The 16,835-nt window shown below is 32.0% G+C and overlaps 1 protein-coding gene across 1 annotated transcript in view; it reads right to left on the bottom strand.

Moving 5' to 3' along the window:
* The window catches only part of LOC115885609 (metabotropic glutamate receptor 4), a 350,895-nt gene that overhangs the window by 162,398 nt on the left and 171,662 nt on the right, over positions 1-16,835 (bottom strand). The window lies entirely within an intron of this gene.

The following is a 16,835-nucleotide window of genomic DNA, read 5'->3' as shown; positions in this document are numbered from 1 at the left end:
TTTGGATTTACGAAAACGTTGTTTTTCAGCCTCAATAGGTCTGTCAACAAAATTTAGTTTTCTACTGCAAATTATAAATTTGTGCATATTGAAAGGTTACCACTTGGAAAGCAGAACGGTTCTGGTCCAGTTAGTGGAGTGTCGCTCCTTTCCTAAGCTAGATTATTTGCTTTTTCATTGCCTTCTATCCCTTGGTGAGCAGGCACCCAGTGTAGGAGGACTTTGTTTTCTTTGCCTAATTTATTCAGCTTCTCTAAGCATTCTTTGACCAATTTCGAATCGATTGATACTGAGTTGATCGCCTTTAACGCTGCTTGACTATCAGATAAGATGGCTATTTCTTGTGTCCGATAGTTCCTATCTAAGATAAGTTGTACGCATCTCTCGATAGCGTAGATTTCTGCCTGTAGGATACTAGGGCCCATTGGTTCGGAGTAATTAGCTCTCGGCCCAAACACTCCGATCCCTGTTCCCGTATTGGATTTGGAAGCATCAGTATACCAAGTTATGGTATGGTCTTTTAACTGCTGGGCAAGCGTTTCGCTCTTCCAATCCTTCTTATTGCTCAATACTACATTGACATGTTTGTCAAAGTTGTACGTTCTTGGCATATCGTCCACTGGGAGTTGCAGGAGTGGTATTTCCTTTTTGAATCAAGACCTTCAAATCAATCAAATTCGTGTTAAAATTAATAATGTAATGGGTGTAGTATGTAGACAGATTTTTTTAATCGTTGGCGTTTGCTTTGACAATTTTACTCCAACGGGTAAAACCAACAAGCACAAAACCACGTCTATGTAGGTCTTTAGATTGAACGGTTACGTTGCGAGTCTGTTTTTGATATCCGCAAAAAGGTAAGCCGGCGAATGTCAACTTGATTTGCCATTTTGTGGCTTTTCCGAACAGAAATTTAAAATACAACATAGTGGGCTCTGTTTTGGTTTGAACATTGATATAAAACTTTACATTTTAAAGTTATACTATGTAATAAATATCAGTGAATTGAAAATATGCCACACTTATTTTCTTTCTTTATTCTGTCTCTTAATAAAAGAAACACTGACTACAAAATATATGTAAGAAATAAAATAAGAAACTAAATAAATTTTGTTACAGAAGTAATAAATAAATTGCGTAAAAAATACGGATTGCTATTTTAAATTTTGATTGGTTTTATTGTCAATTTTTTAATGACTTAGGAAAAAGAACTAATTTGTTATTAAATAAAAGCAATTTTACTCTTCGTATGTCAAATTACTTATAACTTCAAAAAATATAGGTAATAAAAATAGAAATTTATTGACATATTTATTACATATTTTCTTTTAATAAAAATATTTTAGAAAAAAAAATAAATATAATAAAAAATGTTTAATAAAAAATGTTAAACATAAATTGTTAATATATAAACAGTTATTATTTACATCAACCAAACTCACCTTCTCAACAGCACTTAAGGGACATAAAAGGCCATTACTGCTGCTTTTTCCTTCAAAATATTCTAATAAGGTTGCGATGAATTTTTTGCAACGGCTATTAAGCTATTTTAAAAATTTCGAACTAAAAGAGGTTCTAAAAAGAACAATGTTCGACTGCAAGGTCTCTTAGTAAAAATATTTACGGTTAAAGTATCACAACAAAATAATTAATTTAAACCAAAAGAGCGTAACACCAAACTAAAGTGCCAAAACGAATCAAAATATCAGGAAATAAATAAATAAAACTGGCAACTTGACATATTTTACAGCAGAGCTACCACCGTAATCATCGTTGGCAACAATGAATTTAATAATCTTCATAGTATCGATAGTAGATTTACATTTCGATTTGGACACTATTCATTAGCTTTAATTAAGTATATACTTATATAATATAAAGTTTTCTCGTTATAATTCGGTTTTAATATATTTTTTTATGATAATAACGTTACTTAATAATGAATTTACACCCCCCAACCGAAGAATCATACTTCTTCAGCTAATGGTAAACTGCTGATGGACACATTCCATCCAGTTTGAAAGGAGCCACTCCAGTAAAGTTTTCTCGTTATAATTCGGTTTAATATACTCTTTTGATGATAAAAATGTTATTTAAAAATGAATTTACACCTCCCAACCGAAGAATCATACTTTTTCAGCTAATGGTACACTGCTGGTGGACACATTCCATCCAGTTCGAAAGGAGCCACTCCAGTAAAGTTTTCTCGTTATAATTCGGTTTAATATACTCTTTTGATGATAAAAATGTTATTTAAAAATGAATTTACACCTCCCAACCGAAGAATCATACTTCTTCAGCTAATGGTAAACTGCTGATGGACACATTCCATCCAGTTCGAAAGGAGCCACTCCAGTAAAGTTTTCTCGTTATAATTCGGTTTTAACTGCTGATGGACACATGCCATCCAGTTCGAAAGGAGCCACTCAGTAAAGTTTTCTCGTTATAATTCGGTTTTAATATATTATTTTGAAGATAATAATGTTATTTAATAATGAATTTACACCCCCAACCGAAGAATCATACTTCTTCAGCTAATGGTAAACTGCTGATGGACACATGCCATCCAGTTCGAAAGGACCACTCCAGTAAAGTTTTCTCGTTATAATTCGGTTTTAATATATTATTTTGAAGATAATAATGTTATTTAATAATGAATTTACACCCCAAACCGAATCATACTTCTTCAGCTAATGGTAAACTGCTGATGGACACATGCCATCCAGTTCGAAAGGACCACTCCAGTAAAGTTTTCTCGTTATAATTCGGTTTTAATATATTATTTTGATGATAATAATGTTATTTAAAAATGAATTTACACCTCCTAACCGAAGAATCATACTTCTTCAGCTAATGGTAAACTGCTGATGGACACATGCCATCCAGTTCGAAAGGAGCCACTCCAGTAAAGTTTTCTCGTTATAATTCGGTTTTAATATATTCTTTTGATGATAAAAATGTTATTTAAAAATGAATTTACACCTCCCAACCGAAGAATCATACTTCTTCAGCTAATGGTAAACTGCTGATGGACACATGCCATCCAGTTCGAAAGAGCCACTCAGTAAAGTTTTCTCGTTATAATTCGGTTTTAATATATTCTTTTGATGATAAAAATGTTATTTAAAAATGAATTTACACCTCCCAACCGAAGAATCATACTTCTTCAGCTAATGGTAAACTGCTGATGGACACATGCCATCCAGTTCGAAAGGAGCCACTCCAGTAAAGTTTTCTCGTTATAATTCGGTTTTAATATATTATTTTGAAGATAATAATGTTATTTAATAATGAATTTACACCCCCCAGCCGAAGAATCATACTTCTTCAGCTAATGGTAAACTGCTGATGGACACATGCCATCCAGTTCGAAAGGAGCCACTCCAGTAAAGTTTTCTCGTTATAATTCGGTTTTAATATATTCTTTTGATGATAAAAATGTTATTTAAAAATGAATTTACACCTCCCAACCGAAGAATCATACTTCTTCAGCTAATGGTAAACTGCTGATGGACACATGCCATCCAGTTCGAAAGGAGCCACTCCAGTAAAGTTTTCTCGTTATAATTCGGTTTTAATATATTCTTTTGATGATAAAAATGTTATTTAAAAATGAATTTACACCTCCCAACCGAAGAATCATACTTCTTCAGCTAATGGTAAACTGCTGATGGACACATACCATCCAGTTCGAAAGGAGCCACTCCAGTAAAGTTTTCTCGTTATAATTCAGTTTTAATATATTATTTTGAAGATAATAATGTTATTTAATAATGAATTTACACCCCCCAACCGAAGAATCATACTTCTTCAGCTAATGGTAAACTGCTGATGGACACATGCCATCCAGTTCGAAAGGAGCCACTCCAGTAAAGTTTTCTCGTTATAATTCGGTTTTAATATATTCTTTTGATGATAAAAATGTTATTTAATAATGAATTTATACCCCACAACCGAAGAATCATACTTCTTCAGCTAATGGTAAACTGCTGATGGACACATGCCATCCAGTTCGAAAGGAGCCACTCCAGTAAAGTTTTCTCGTTATAATTCGGTTTTAATATATTATTTTGATGATAAAAATGTTATTTAATAATGAATTTACACCTCCCAACCGAAGAATCATACTTCTTCAGCTAATGGTAAACTGCTGATGGACACATTCCATCCAGTTCGAAAGGAGCCACTCCAGTAAAGTTTTCTCGTTATAATTCGGTTTTAAAAAATGAATTTACACCTCCCAACCGAAGAATCATACTTCTTCAGCTAATGGTAAACTGCTGATGGACACATTCCATCCAGTTCGAAAGGAGCCACTCCAGTAAAGTTTTCTCGTTATAATTCGGTTTTAATATATTATTTTGAAGATAATAATGTTATTTAATAATGAATTTACACCTCCCAACCGAAGAATCATACTTCTTCAGCTAATGGTAAACTGCTGATGGACACATGCCATCCAGTTCGAAAGAACCACTCCAGTAAAGTTTTCTCGTTATAATTCGGTTTTAATATATTCTTTTGATGATAAAAATGTTATTTAAAAATGAATTTACACCTCCCAACCGAAGAATCATACTTCTTCAGCTAATGGTAAACTGCTGATGGACACATACCATCCAGTTCGAAAGACCACTCCAGTAAAGTTTTCTCGTTATAATTCAGTTTTAATATATTATTTTGAAGATAATAATGTTATTTAATAATGAATTTACACCCCCAACCGAAGAATCATACTTCTTCAGCTAATGGTAAACTGCTGATGGACACATGCCATCCAGTTCGAAAGGAGCCACTCCAGTAAAGTTTTCTCGTTATAATTCGGTTTTAATATATTCTTTTGATGATAAAAATGTTATTTAAAAATGAATTTACACCTCCCAACCGAAGAATCATACTTCTTCAGCTAATGGTAAACTGCTGATGGACACATACCATCCAGTTCGAAAGGACCACTCAGTAAAGTTTTCTCGTTATAATTCGGTTTTAATATATTATTTTGAAGATAATAATGTTATTTAATAATGAATTTACACCCCCAACCGAAGAATCATACTTCTTCAGCTAATGGTAAACTGCTGATGGACACATGCCATCCAGTTCGAAAGGAGCCACTCCAGTAAAGTTTTCTCGTTATAATTCGGTTTTAATATATTATTTTGAAGATAATAATGTTATTTAATAATGAATTTACACCTCCCAACCGAAGAATCATACTTCTTCAGCTAATGGTAAACTGCTGATGGACACATGCCATCCAGTTCGAAAGGAGCCACTCCAGTAAAGTTTTCTCGTTATAATTCAGTTTTAATATATTATTTTGAAGATAATAATATTATTTAATAATGAATTTACACCCCCAACCGAAGAATCATACTTCTTCAGCTAATGGTAAACTGCTGATGGACACATGCCATCCAGTTCGAAAGAACCACTCCAGTAAAGTTTTCTCGTTATAATTCGGTTTTAATATATTCTTTTGATGATAAAAATGTTATTTAAAAATGAATTTACACCTCCCAACCGAAGAATCATACTTCTTCAGCTAATGGTAAACTGCTGATGGACACATGCCATCCAGTTCGAAAGGATCCACTTCAGTAAAGTTTTCTCGTTATAATTCGGTTTTAATATATTCTTTTGATGATAAAATGTTATTTAAAAATGAATTTACACCTCCCAACCGAAGAATCATACTTCTTCAGCTAATGGTAAACTGCTGATGGACACATGCCATCCAGTTCGAAAAGACCACTCCAGTAAAAGTTTTCTCGTTATAATTCGGTTTTAATATATTCTTTTGATGATAAAAATGTTATTTAAAAATGAATTTACACCTCCCAACCGAAGAATCATACTTCTTCAGCTAATGGTAAACTGCTGATGGACACATGCCATCCAGTTCGAAAGGAGCCACTCCAGTAAAGTTTTCTCGTTATAATTCGGTTTTAATATATTCTTTTGATGATAAAAATGTTATTTAAAAATGAATTTACACCTCCCAACCGAAGAATCATACTTCTTCAGCTAATGGTAAACTGCTGATGGACACATGCCATCGAGTTCGAAAGGAGTCACTCCAGTAAAGTTTTCTCGTTATAATTCGGTTTTAATATATTCTTTTGATGATAAAAATGTTATTTAAAAATGAATTTACACCTCCCAACCGAAGAATCATACTTCTTCAGCTAATGGTAAACTGCTGATGGACACATGCCATCCAGTTCGAAAGGAGCCACTCCAGTAAAGTTTTCTCGTTATAATTCGGTATTAATATATTATTTTGAAGATAATAATGTTATTTAATAATGAATTTACACCTCCCAACCGAAGAATCATACTTCTTCAGCTAATGGTAAACTGCTGATGGACACATTCCATCCAGTTCGAAAGGAGCCACTCCAGTAAAGTTTTCTCGTTATAATTCGGTTTTAATATATTCTTTTGATGATAAAAATGTTATTTAAAAATGAATTTACACCTCCCAACCGAAGAATCATATTTCTTCAGCTAATGGTAAACTGCTGATGGACACATTCCATCCAGTTCGAAAGGAGCCACTCCAGTAAAGTTTTCTCGTTATAATTCGGTTTTAATATATTCTTTTGATGATAAAAATGTTATTTAAAAATGAATTTACACCTCCCAACCGAAGAATCATATTTCTTCAGCTAATGGTAAACTGCTGATGGACACATTCCATCCAGTTCGAAAGGAGCCACTCCAGTAAAGTTTTCTCGTTATAATTCGGTTTTAATATATTCTTTTAATGATAAAAATGTTATTTAAAAATGAATTTACACCTCCCAACCGAAGAATCATATTTCTTCAGCTAATGGTAAACTGCTGATGGACACATGCCATCCAGTTCGAAAGGAGCCGCTCCAGTGCAGTTTTCTCGTTATAATTCGGTTTTAATATATTATTTTGGGGATAATAATGTTATTTAATAATGAATTTACACCTCCCAACCGAAGAATCATACTTCTTCAGCTAATGGTAAACTGCTGATGGACACATGCCATCCAGTTCGAAAGGAGCCACTCCAGTAAAGTTTTCTCGTTATAATTCGGTTTTAATATATTCTTTTGATGATAAAAATGTTATTTAAAAATGAATTTACACCTCCCAACCGAAGAATCATACTTCTTCAGCTAATGGTAAACTGCTGATGGACACATGCCATCCAGTTCGAAAGGAGCCACTCACTATATCAATTTTTAATTTAATAAAAATAAAATAAGTTGAAAACTTTGTATTTTTTTAATAAAAATTTTAACTTCTAGAAATGAAACTATATAATTTTTTACTTTTTGTAAAAATGGGTACTAAAAATAAATAAAAATATCTTTAAAATTATTTTATTTTTTTACATTTTACTTTACATAGCTACTACTAATAATTAATTTCCGTAAACTTTTAGTCAAAGAGAAATATTCATTGGATTTTCTTCCTTTTGCTGCATATACCATCAAGACTAGGTAGGAATGTGCCCTTTACGCCAAATAACACATTCGGCTTGACGACTACAAATAGAAATATCTAGTCGTAGCAGTTAAAACTAATTACAAATTTAGTTCCCACTCAGAATGGTATGTTAAATTTGTAATTAAAGGTGTGTAATAAAATCTTTAATTAAAATCTGAATTACCTACCACTAAATTCATGGCTGATGTGGCATAAATTTCAATATTTGAAATGTTAGTGAAAATTTTCTATTCTGAACCATATTGCATTGATACGTTGCAAATAAATTTGTAATTACTTTTTGTCTATGCATAAAAAAAGATGTAAAACTCTGTATTACTCATTCAGTAATAACATGGGAAACATTTAATTTTCGATGTTAATACTGTACTAGTTTAAATGTTAATAAAAGTTTTAATAACATTAAAATTAGTACTATACAGCTGGCAGTTTTAGGTAGCATGAATTTATGTCTAAAACAAAAGAAAAGGAAATATACCTGTGACTCAAATATCCAGCCATTTCTAATAAAAAAGCTATATGTTTTACAACAAATAAAGAAAGAACATGGAATTTATTGGACATGAAAAGAGACCATAATTTTACTACAATTTTATTTGCTTCCAAAAGAAATGTAAAACTTTTGATTACCAATTTTTAGAAAATAAAATCCCAATGGCTCCCACGTTATATTTGAATACAAATATACATAAATATTAAAAATAATAAACCTCTCTCTCTTTGGAAGTGTTATACAGGATGAGTGTTAAATAAGTGCAAATATTTTTTGGGGATAGTGTTTTTCGACTCCAGAAACACGTCTTTGAGTTAGAAAAAAAATTGAAATTTCGAAATTTTTTTAAAGCTTTTTTGGAAATTTATTTAATTTTTATTTAAAAAATTAAATTTCTTGATAATATGGCAACATAGGTAGTAGATTAAAATTACAAAAAAGGAAACCCACAAAAGATCCTGTGGTTCTCAAAATTTAAGCAAAAAAATATTTTTATTAAATCTTCAAAGTAAAATATCTCAGTTATTTTGGACTTTACAAACGGCAAAGAAAAAATATGTTTCTTTAATCAAGATCTACCAACTTTGTTAAAATCCTTGTTCGTTTGACTAATGCCATTTATATATGCGTTGAATATATAAATAGCATTAGAAACCAGGCACTAATAAATAATCAATCTTAGTAATTTGACATTGATTTTTGCTAATCACATTTAAGTTTGTTCATGAGGCACGACTTGGAGAAAATCTTTGTGATTATTGGCAGTTTAATACTTTCTTTTATACTTTATATTATTTTATGTTTAGAATTGGCGCCATGAATATTATTTCTATCAAATAAATATTCCAATATTAATTAAAAAGGACTTTAAATTTAAACAATATAATTCAAAACGGAGATGAAAAATACTGATTAACTTAGATACTAATACTATTATGGGTTTTATTTACAAAATGTAGTTAAAATTTAAATTAAATTATTAATATATCTCTATATAATTTTAATATCAAATAGGCAAAAACAAAAACCCAATTTCAATAATTCCCTAATTACTTTTAGTCAGTGAAAATAAATTTTTGCTCGAAAATGTCACAAATAATTTTCTGTTTTAATATTAATAAATTAGCTATCGTAATATAGTCGCATTATATAAATTATTTGAGTACACTATAAAGGCATTATATGAGATGATGGGAATTTTATTTCGTAATATTTTTTGACAAATAGTTTTTAAAGTGTCAGTATATAATATTCTTTGACATATTGTTTTAATATACACTAAATAACTTATAAATTTTATTTTATATTACTATAAGCTTGGTGCATTCTCCGCTGGTGCTGCCACCATCGGACCTTTGAAATCAACCTTTGAAAAATAATCTTTGAAAAATAATTTAATCAAAATCAACCTTTGAAAAATAATTCAAAAAAAATTAAATTTTGTATTTTTCATTAAGTTTCGGCTATAGTCATGAATGCATTAAACTGAGTACAAATCTATGGAAAAAATAAACCATCTAATTACATTCCTTAACAAGATTTCCAACTAATTTAAACTTTTCAGGCGAAAAGCTCCTAAAGAAGAATATATTAAAAAGTATTCTAGGTAAGGTATACTTCTTCGCTCATTAAATTTTGTTGACCGCAATTCGAGGCGCTTTTTAATGAAGGTTCCAGGAGAGAGATAACCGTGATGAGAATAGGAAAGGGTGAAGTGTTATGGAAATAAGATAATTTTTTATAAACGACTATAGCTTCCATCTTAATTTTGGCCGTTTTAAGTAATTTCATTGAACTGCAAATTATTTATAGACTGTTGTATTGTTTGTCTGATTGTTGTATTGTTTGTCTAACTGTAATTGTTTTTGTAATATTAGCAAAAATAAATCTGGATTTGGGTTTGAATCTGTGTAAAGAATTGGAAAAATATATGTTCAGTTAGAAATGTTTGATAAAATTGAGATCCAAAGTATTAATCTTTTGACATATAATAATAATAATAATAATTATAACTGCAAAACTCCATCACTTTCAAATTAATCTCGACTATTATGAATACGAAATTATTTAGTAATAGTTATTTTTGTAGACCGAAAAGATTAATTCACGAGCGATTCGTGTATAAAACGATATTTTTTTCCATAGCAAGTTACGTTTTAAAAAATATTCAGAAATTATTATTTCAAGGAATTTATTACGGGTAGAAAAAATATTGTGCTGGGTTGGCGTTGGTTTCTATGTAATTTGACAAATAAATAAAGCTGTCTCTTTAGTTGTCAGTTTTGAGTCAATATTTTTTAATTCTCTTTCGTGTCGATTGCTGATTGAATTGGAGCCAGAAATGGCTCAAAACGAAATAAGTAAATTACCAACAGATATTCAGGCTGAGGCGACAAACGCCATATCCAAACTACTTCGATTTAAATCCCGAATAACTTATGAAAAGGAATACAAAAATTTTCAAAAATGGAAGCAATTAAAAACGTGCGAGAAGAAATAAGTTTTTAACCTATCCTCGCTGTTAAAAAGTATTATTGCTTGCGGTTAAAGTACTATTGTATCTCCTATTTTTGATAGATACAAGGCAATTTTAACAGTTGCTATGGAAAAAAGAAAGTTAATAGACGATAGTGATATTGTCTAGTTGTTTTTACATGAGGTAAACTAAAAAAGCCATTTGAAACTCTAAAAGTTCCAGTTATTTCTTTAGTCTTTATTCTTTTGTGTAGTGACTGTCAGATGAGGTTGGCGGATAACCGTGATATCTGACAGTGTATGTACATTGTTTTATAAAACAAGAAGTAACTTTTCCATTTTATGCAGAAATATTCCCATGAGAGTTAGTGGATATACATATTTACATTGAAGATTTTTAAAACGTACAAACAAAAAAGAAATCCACCAATAAAGCCGAATTTATAACGTGAGATGTTTGGAAATTACTCTAATTTAATATTGTTAGCGTCTCAAAAGTGGCTCAGCTCAACTTTTTTATTTTTTCAGATGGCAAAACGAGATTTGGTATGTTAGTATATGAGATAAATTAGAATTGATTGACGTATTCAATTGGTTTTGGTTACTTCCTGTTTCACCGAAAATGACTACAACTTTTGATTTCTAAATGACATTTTTTTACTTTATTCGATAGAAAATGACACTTTGAATAATAGAAGGCCATGTGATATGTCAACTTTTTATAGCTTCTCTTTAAAAAAAATCGCATTTTAAATTTCAATCTAAGGTCCCATGACTGTATTAAAAACAATAATTTTTAGTCAAGGAGCCTTGGAAAAATAGGTTTGATCGTTTTTGAATATTTTTCGTGTCTTGTCTTGGCCGATTAAAAGATGCCCAAATCGTATTTTTACTCATACAGGGTGAGTTTCCTATGATGTTCTCTATGGGTATCTCGGAAACTACTGGAGATAGAAAGTCGGTTAAATGAGGAAAGAATTGCAGTTTTGTGAGGTCATAATCAGATTTTTGAAAAAGTTCATGGCTTACTAGATATTTCGAAAAAATCAAATTTTGACTATTTTAAAAATTGTCCCTAATTCCATTATAATTTATTTTAGACAAAAAGTCTTCAACTAAAAGTTGTAGATAATCACATCCCTAATGAGCTTGTGTTCTCCGATTTTTCCTAAAGCCTGTCATTTTTGACATATGACACAATCATATGTTTTTTTAAATGGAAACCATAGTTGGCCATGACTTCATAAAAAGCGCCATTTTTTAAGCTTTTTAGCGAAATAAGCTATAATATGTTTTTTTTTTCAAATAATTACTTAGTTTCAAATAATTACGAGTTATAGCCAATTCTTATCTTTCTTGACTAATTTCGGAACAGGCGGTGCAGGAGAAGTTTAATTAAGTCGACCGGTCGTTTTGTGAGAACATCTATAAATTCAGTTTTAAAAATACATTTATGTACTCAAAACAATGGCGGATTTTTTGAACATTTTCTAAAATAACTTGTCAGTGTATGTAGTGATATTACTTTTTTAAATTTTAGTTTGTGTAATGTAAATTGTAAAGAATCGTTTAATAAAAAAAATCTAATAGTCTTTTTATAAGTTATAAATCATAACAAAATAAGAACACCACGCCAACTAAGCGAAATTAGTCAAAAAAGATAAGAAAGATATCCCAGTAGTTTCCGAGATACCCATAGAGAACATCGTAGGAAACTCACCCTGTATATAATTTTTTTCAAATAGAATGAGGGTGGCTCATTAGCATATTTGAAAAAACCCTTTTTTTACGAATAATTTGGTACAATACACTTGGTTTTCGAGTCAAATTATCGTTATGAACCACATGTTACAATTTCAAATAAACCATAGGAGAAAATGTCAAAAGTTGACATATGGTATTATGTCACTCTATCTAGAGTGTCATTTTCTATCGTTTAAAATGAAAAAATATTAAGAGTGCCATTTAAAAATCAAAAATTGTAGTCTTTTCCGGCGAAACAGGAAGTGACCATAAACAATTGAATACGTCAGTCAATCCTAATTTATGTCATATATTCACATACCAAATCTCGTTTTTTTATGTAAAAAAATAAAAAAGTTATGGGAGTGAGCCATTTCTGAGACGCACCCGGTATAAAATTCTCGTGTCACAGTTTTAGTTACCATACTCTTCGGAAACGGCTTGACCGATTTTGATGAAATTTTATATGTATATTCAGCAAGTCTGAGAATGGGGTTGTTATCTATTTTTTATACCCCTAAGTGATAAGGGTGGTCCACCCCATTTTTTTATTTTTTCTCGTACCAATTTTATATTTTTATTAAAAAAAAAGAATAAAACGTAAAGGTACGTCCAGAGTGCACCGGCACGGCTTCCTTAGTGCAGATATTCAAAAACAATCGAAGTCCACTGACTGTCTAATAAATAGATTGTGTTTTAGTTAAGCGAGAGACATTAAACAGAAATTATTAAGAGAATTCCGTACCGTTCATTATCTATACAACATTAAATACCATATTATTATAAACTTTTTTTCCGATTTAGAATGCGCGTATAAGTAATTTAAAAAAGAATGAAGAAACACATTACTAAAAATTGTATTAATCAATAATAAATATCTAAAAAGTAAAAATAAATATGTAAAAATAAAAAAAAACGATTAAAAAAAAGTCGCCTTGACTAGGATTCGAACCTGCCTCACTACGGCTCCAACGTCATAGCAGCGTCAAGTCCTAACGCTTTAACCACGCGGCCACCGAGGACTTGAAAGATTCTATGTAAAATTCTTACTTAAAAGATAATGTTTAGAGAAAGTACTTTTTAATTTATAAACATTTATTTAATTCTGCTTTTAGTATTTGTTCTTATAGCGGCAACATAGATACATTATCTGTGAAAATTTCAACTGTCTAGCTATAACGGTTCATCAGATAGACCTTTGTGACAGACGGACGGACGGACAGGGAAGTCTTAATAATAGGGTTCCCGTTTTTAACCTTTGGGTACGGAACCCTAAAAAACTGCGTCTTGTTTTTATTACAGAAAGGGATAGAAGGCAATGAAAAAGCAAATAATCTAGCTAGGAAAGGAGCGAACACTCTACTAACTGGACCAGAACCGTTCTGCTTTCCAAGTGGTAACCAACTCAAGGCGGAACTCAAGAACTTGGAAGATTCCATCCGCAACCTGGAATGGAAATCTTGCAATGGTCTAAGACACTCGAAGAAGTTTCTGAGGGCTTATGATCAAGAAAAATCACAGATCTTCCTGGGTCTGAGTAAGAACAATCTTCGGATTGTCACGGGGGTTTTAACAGGACACTGTCTCCTCAAAGAACACCTCAATAGATTGAAACTAAGAAGAAACGGCGAATGCAGATTCTGTGGGGAGATGGTGAAACACCAGTACACACCTCATCACTGGGAGTGCGCCGAGACGACAACCATTCGTGCCATGAATTTTGGTACGACTGATATTGGCGATGGAGAACTACCCTCTATAAAACCGTCCCAGATACTGGCTTTTGTCAAAGCCCTGGGACTGTATGATGATAACGGTTCATCAGATAGACCTTTGTGACAGACGGACGGACGGACAGGGAAGTCTTAATAATAGGGTTCCCGTTTTTAACCTTTGGGTACGGAACCCTAAAAAACTGTGTCTTGTTTTTATTACAGAAGCGTCTAATGCAGATCGACCCTAATAATTTTAAAGTAGCATGATACGACGCTAAGCATCCCAAGGGGAAGTTTCTCTTCCTCTAAAAACGTCTGTCAACGGATTATTCCTAAATTAATTATCAAACTAAAAGCATTCTCAAGAAAGCTGCTGCGGTGCCTGCATTAACAACTACAGCCCATCGGAGTTACAATAGAAGTTTCCAAGACAAATTTCATTTACGTTCTAAAACATCGTTGTAAGTTGTATTTTTGTTCCTCAGAGTGCACACAGGAAGTTTTAATTAGTTCTAAACCTTATTAAGAATCTAATTACACGTGGCCGTATTATTCTTTATGTACTTAGGTAAATTTAATCGAAGCAATATATGTACATGTAGGTACTTATATTCTATTAAGGTAATTACTTATCCCGAAACTTCATCTTTGTATTTATAGTATTAATGAAAACGACGTAATTAATTTCAATAATTTACTGCCGAAAGGCTGTCTTGGTGTAAACAAAATTTTGCTCTAATTTTAAATAACGAAGGAATTAATTTCTATACCTTTGTGTGGGGTTTATTTCCTGAAGAAAATCCTGGGTATTTCGTCACAGACAAAATAAATTTACAAAATATAAAAGTTACTTTTTGTAGTAGAATCCAAACAGAAACAAGCTTGTCTTGATTTTTTTTAATAGACTAACACTAAAATGTTAAGTTGTTAAGCTCCAACATATCCACAAATGCTTATACAATAACCTTACCAGCTGGAGATTAAAGCAGGTACCCACACTTTGCTTCTGTACCACAACCCCAACCATATAACAACAGAAACCAACTTGTGAGGGTGGATACCACGTTCTCTTCTAGCAAGCTAATAGAATGTGGAGTACCTCAAGGCTCAGTACTCTAGGTCCTATTTTGTTTCTTCTTTTTATTAACGACGTCTTTTTGCGGACGACACTAGCTTCACTTGGAGTAACAAGGACGTCACGGCACTTCATAGGATTATATCAAATGACTTAATCACCATTAAATCTTGGTGCGATTCGAACCTCCTGAGTCTAACTAACATTTCTAAAACTAAAGCTTTGTCGTATAAAAAACTTGCTGCAGACTTTTGTACTTAATCTTAATCTTTTTTTGATAATCGAATTTGATCTTGTAAACACTGGTCTAATGTTTGCTATTGCTATATTTACCAATGACATCGAAATAAATTTATCTAGAGGTCATTGATATTTACTATAAACTTAAATATTTTTGAATCTTATTTTTATTTTTTTATTCTTTGACATTGTAAACATTTATAAATGTTTATTTTAAACAATAAGACTGACAATGTTGTTTGTATAATGTTTTGTATTCTCTTTTGTTTGTTTGATTGTTTACTTTACCTTTGTCTACAAATTGTAAAATGTTTTGACAATAAAGCCATTTATTTATTTATTTAGTATCAATCAATTCGAAATTGGTCAAAGAATGCATAGAGAAGCTGAATAAATTAGGCAAAAAAAACAAAGTCCTCCTACACTGGGTGCCTGTTCACCAAGGGATAGAAGGCAATGAAAAAGCAAATAATCTAGCTAGGAAAGGAGCGAACACTCCACTAACTGGACCAGAACCGTTCTGCTTTCCAAGTGGTAACTAACTCAAGGCGGAACTCAAGAACTTGGAAGATTCCATCCGCAACCTGGAATGGAAATCTTGCAATGGTCTAAGACACTCGAAGAAGTTTCTGAGGGCTTATGATCAGGAAAAATCACAGATCTTCCTGGGTCTGAGTAAGAACAATCTTCGGATTGTCACGGGGTTTTTAACAGGACACTGTCTCCTCAATGAACACCTCAGTAGATTGAAACTAAGAAGAAACGGCGAATGCAGATTCTGTGGGGAAGATGGTGAAACACCAGTACACCTCATCACTGAGTGCGCCGAGACGACAACCATTCGTGCCATGAATTTTGGTACGACTGATATTGGAGATGGAGAACTACCCTCTATAAAACCGTCCCAGATACTGGCTTTTGTCAAAGCCCTGGGACTGTATGATGAGTTATGATTCAAGAAAGGGGGACACAATGGATCTGTAAGGTCGAAGTGATTAACCCCCCTCCCACTCATTCTAAATTCTAAAATTCTATTTATTTAATGTATTTTATTTCCACTAGTTCGTTGTTCGTCCCTTTAGTTTTGCTAACCGGGAATACAGGTTAGAATTTTAAACTTTTTTAACTTAGCGCTCCTAATACAGCTACAAAAATGACTATGCCCACTTTCATACTAGCGCTATGATTATGAAATATGGCGGCAACGTTCAGGAACGCGTTGATAAACGAGCTGTGGCATACAGAGACAGACAAGGCCTTTGTATTGTTATTTATTGCGTACCAGTTTTTAGTGGCCTACGCCGAGCCAGATACGTTTGGGCCTAATTCTTTTTAAGGAAATCGGGAAGCCGTATGACCGGACGGAAAGAATGGAGATGAATAATAGTCGTTCTTTTACAAAGAGTCGTTTTTTTGCCCTTTCGATTATTAATATTCAAGATTTTTGTTGTTTGGTCCTGATATATAAGCTTTTCTTGTGGGTTTTCTTTTCTTCTTTCAATAAAAAATGCCATTTAACCTGGATAATAAGACAATTTTTTGATAAATTTAGGGCATTGAATTACGAGAATTTTTTTTTAAACTGAAATGCTGCATTTATTATCATACA

This window comes from Sitophilus oryzae, unplaced genomic scaffold (assembly GCF_002938485.1).
Source record: "Sitophilus oryzae breed Bouriz unplaced genomic scaffold, Soryzae_2.0 scaffold_402_pilon_pilon, whole genome shotgun sequence".
Lineage (NCBI taxonomy): Eukaryota > Metazoa > Arthropoda > Insecta > Coleoptera > Curculionidae > Sitophilus > Sitophilus oryzae.
This window is presented reverse-complemented; position numbering and strand designations above follow the sequence as displayed.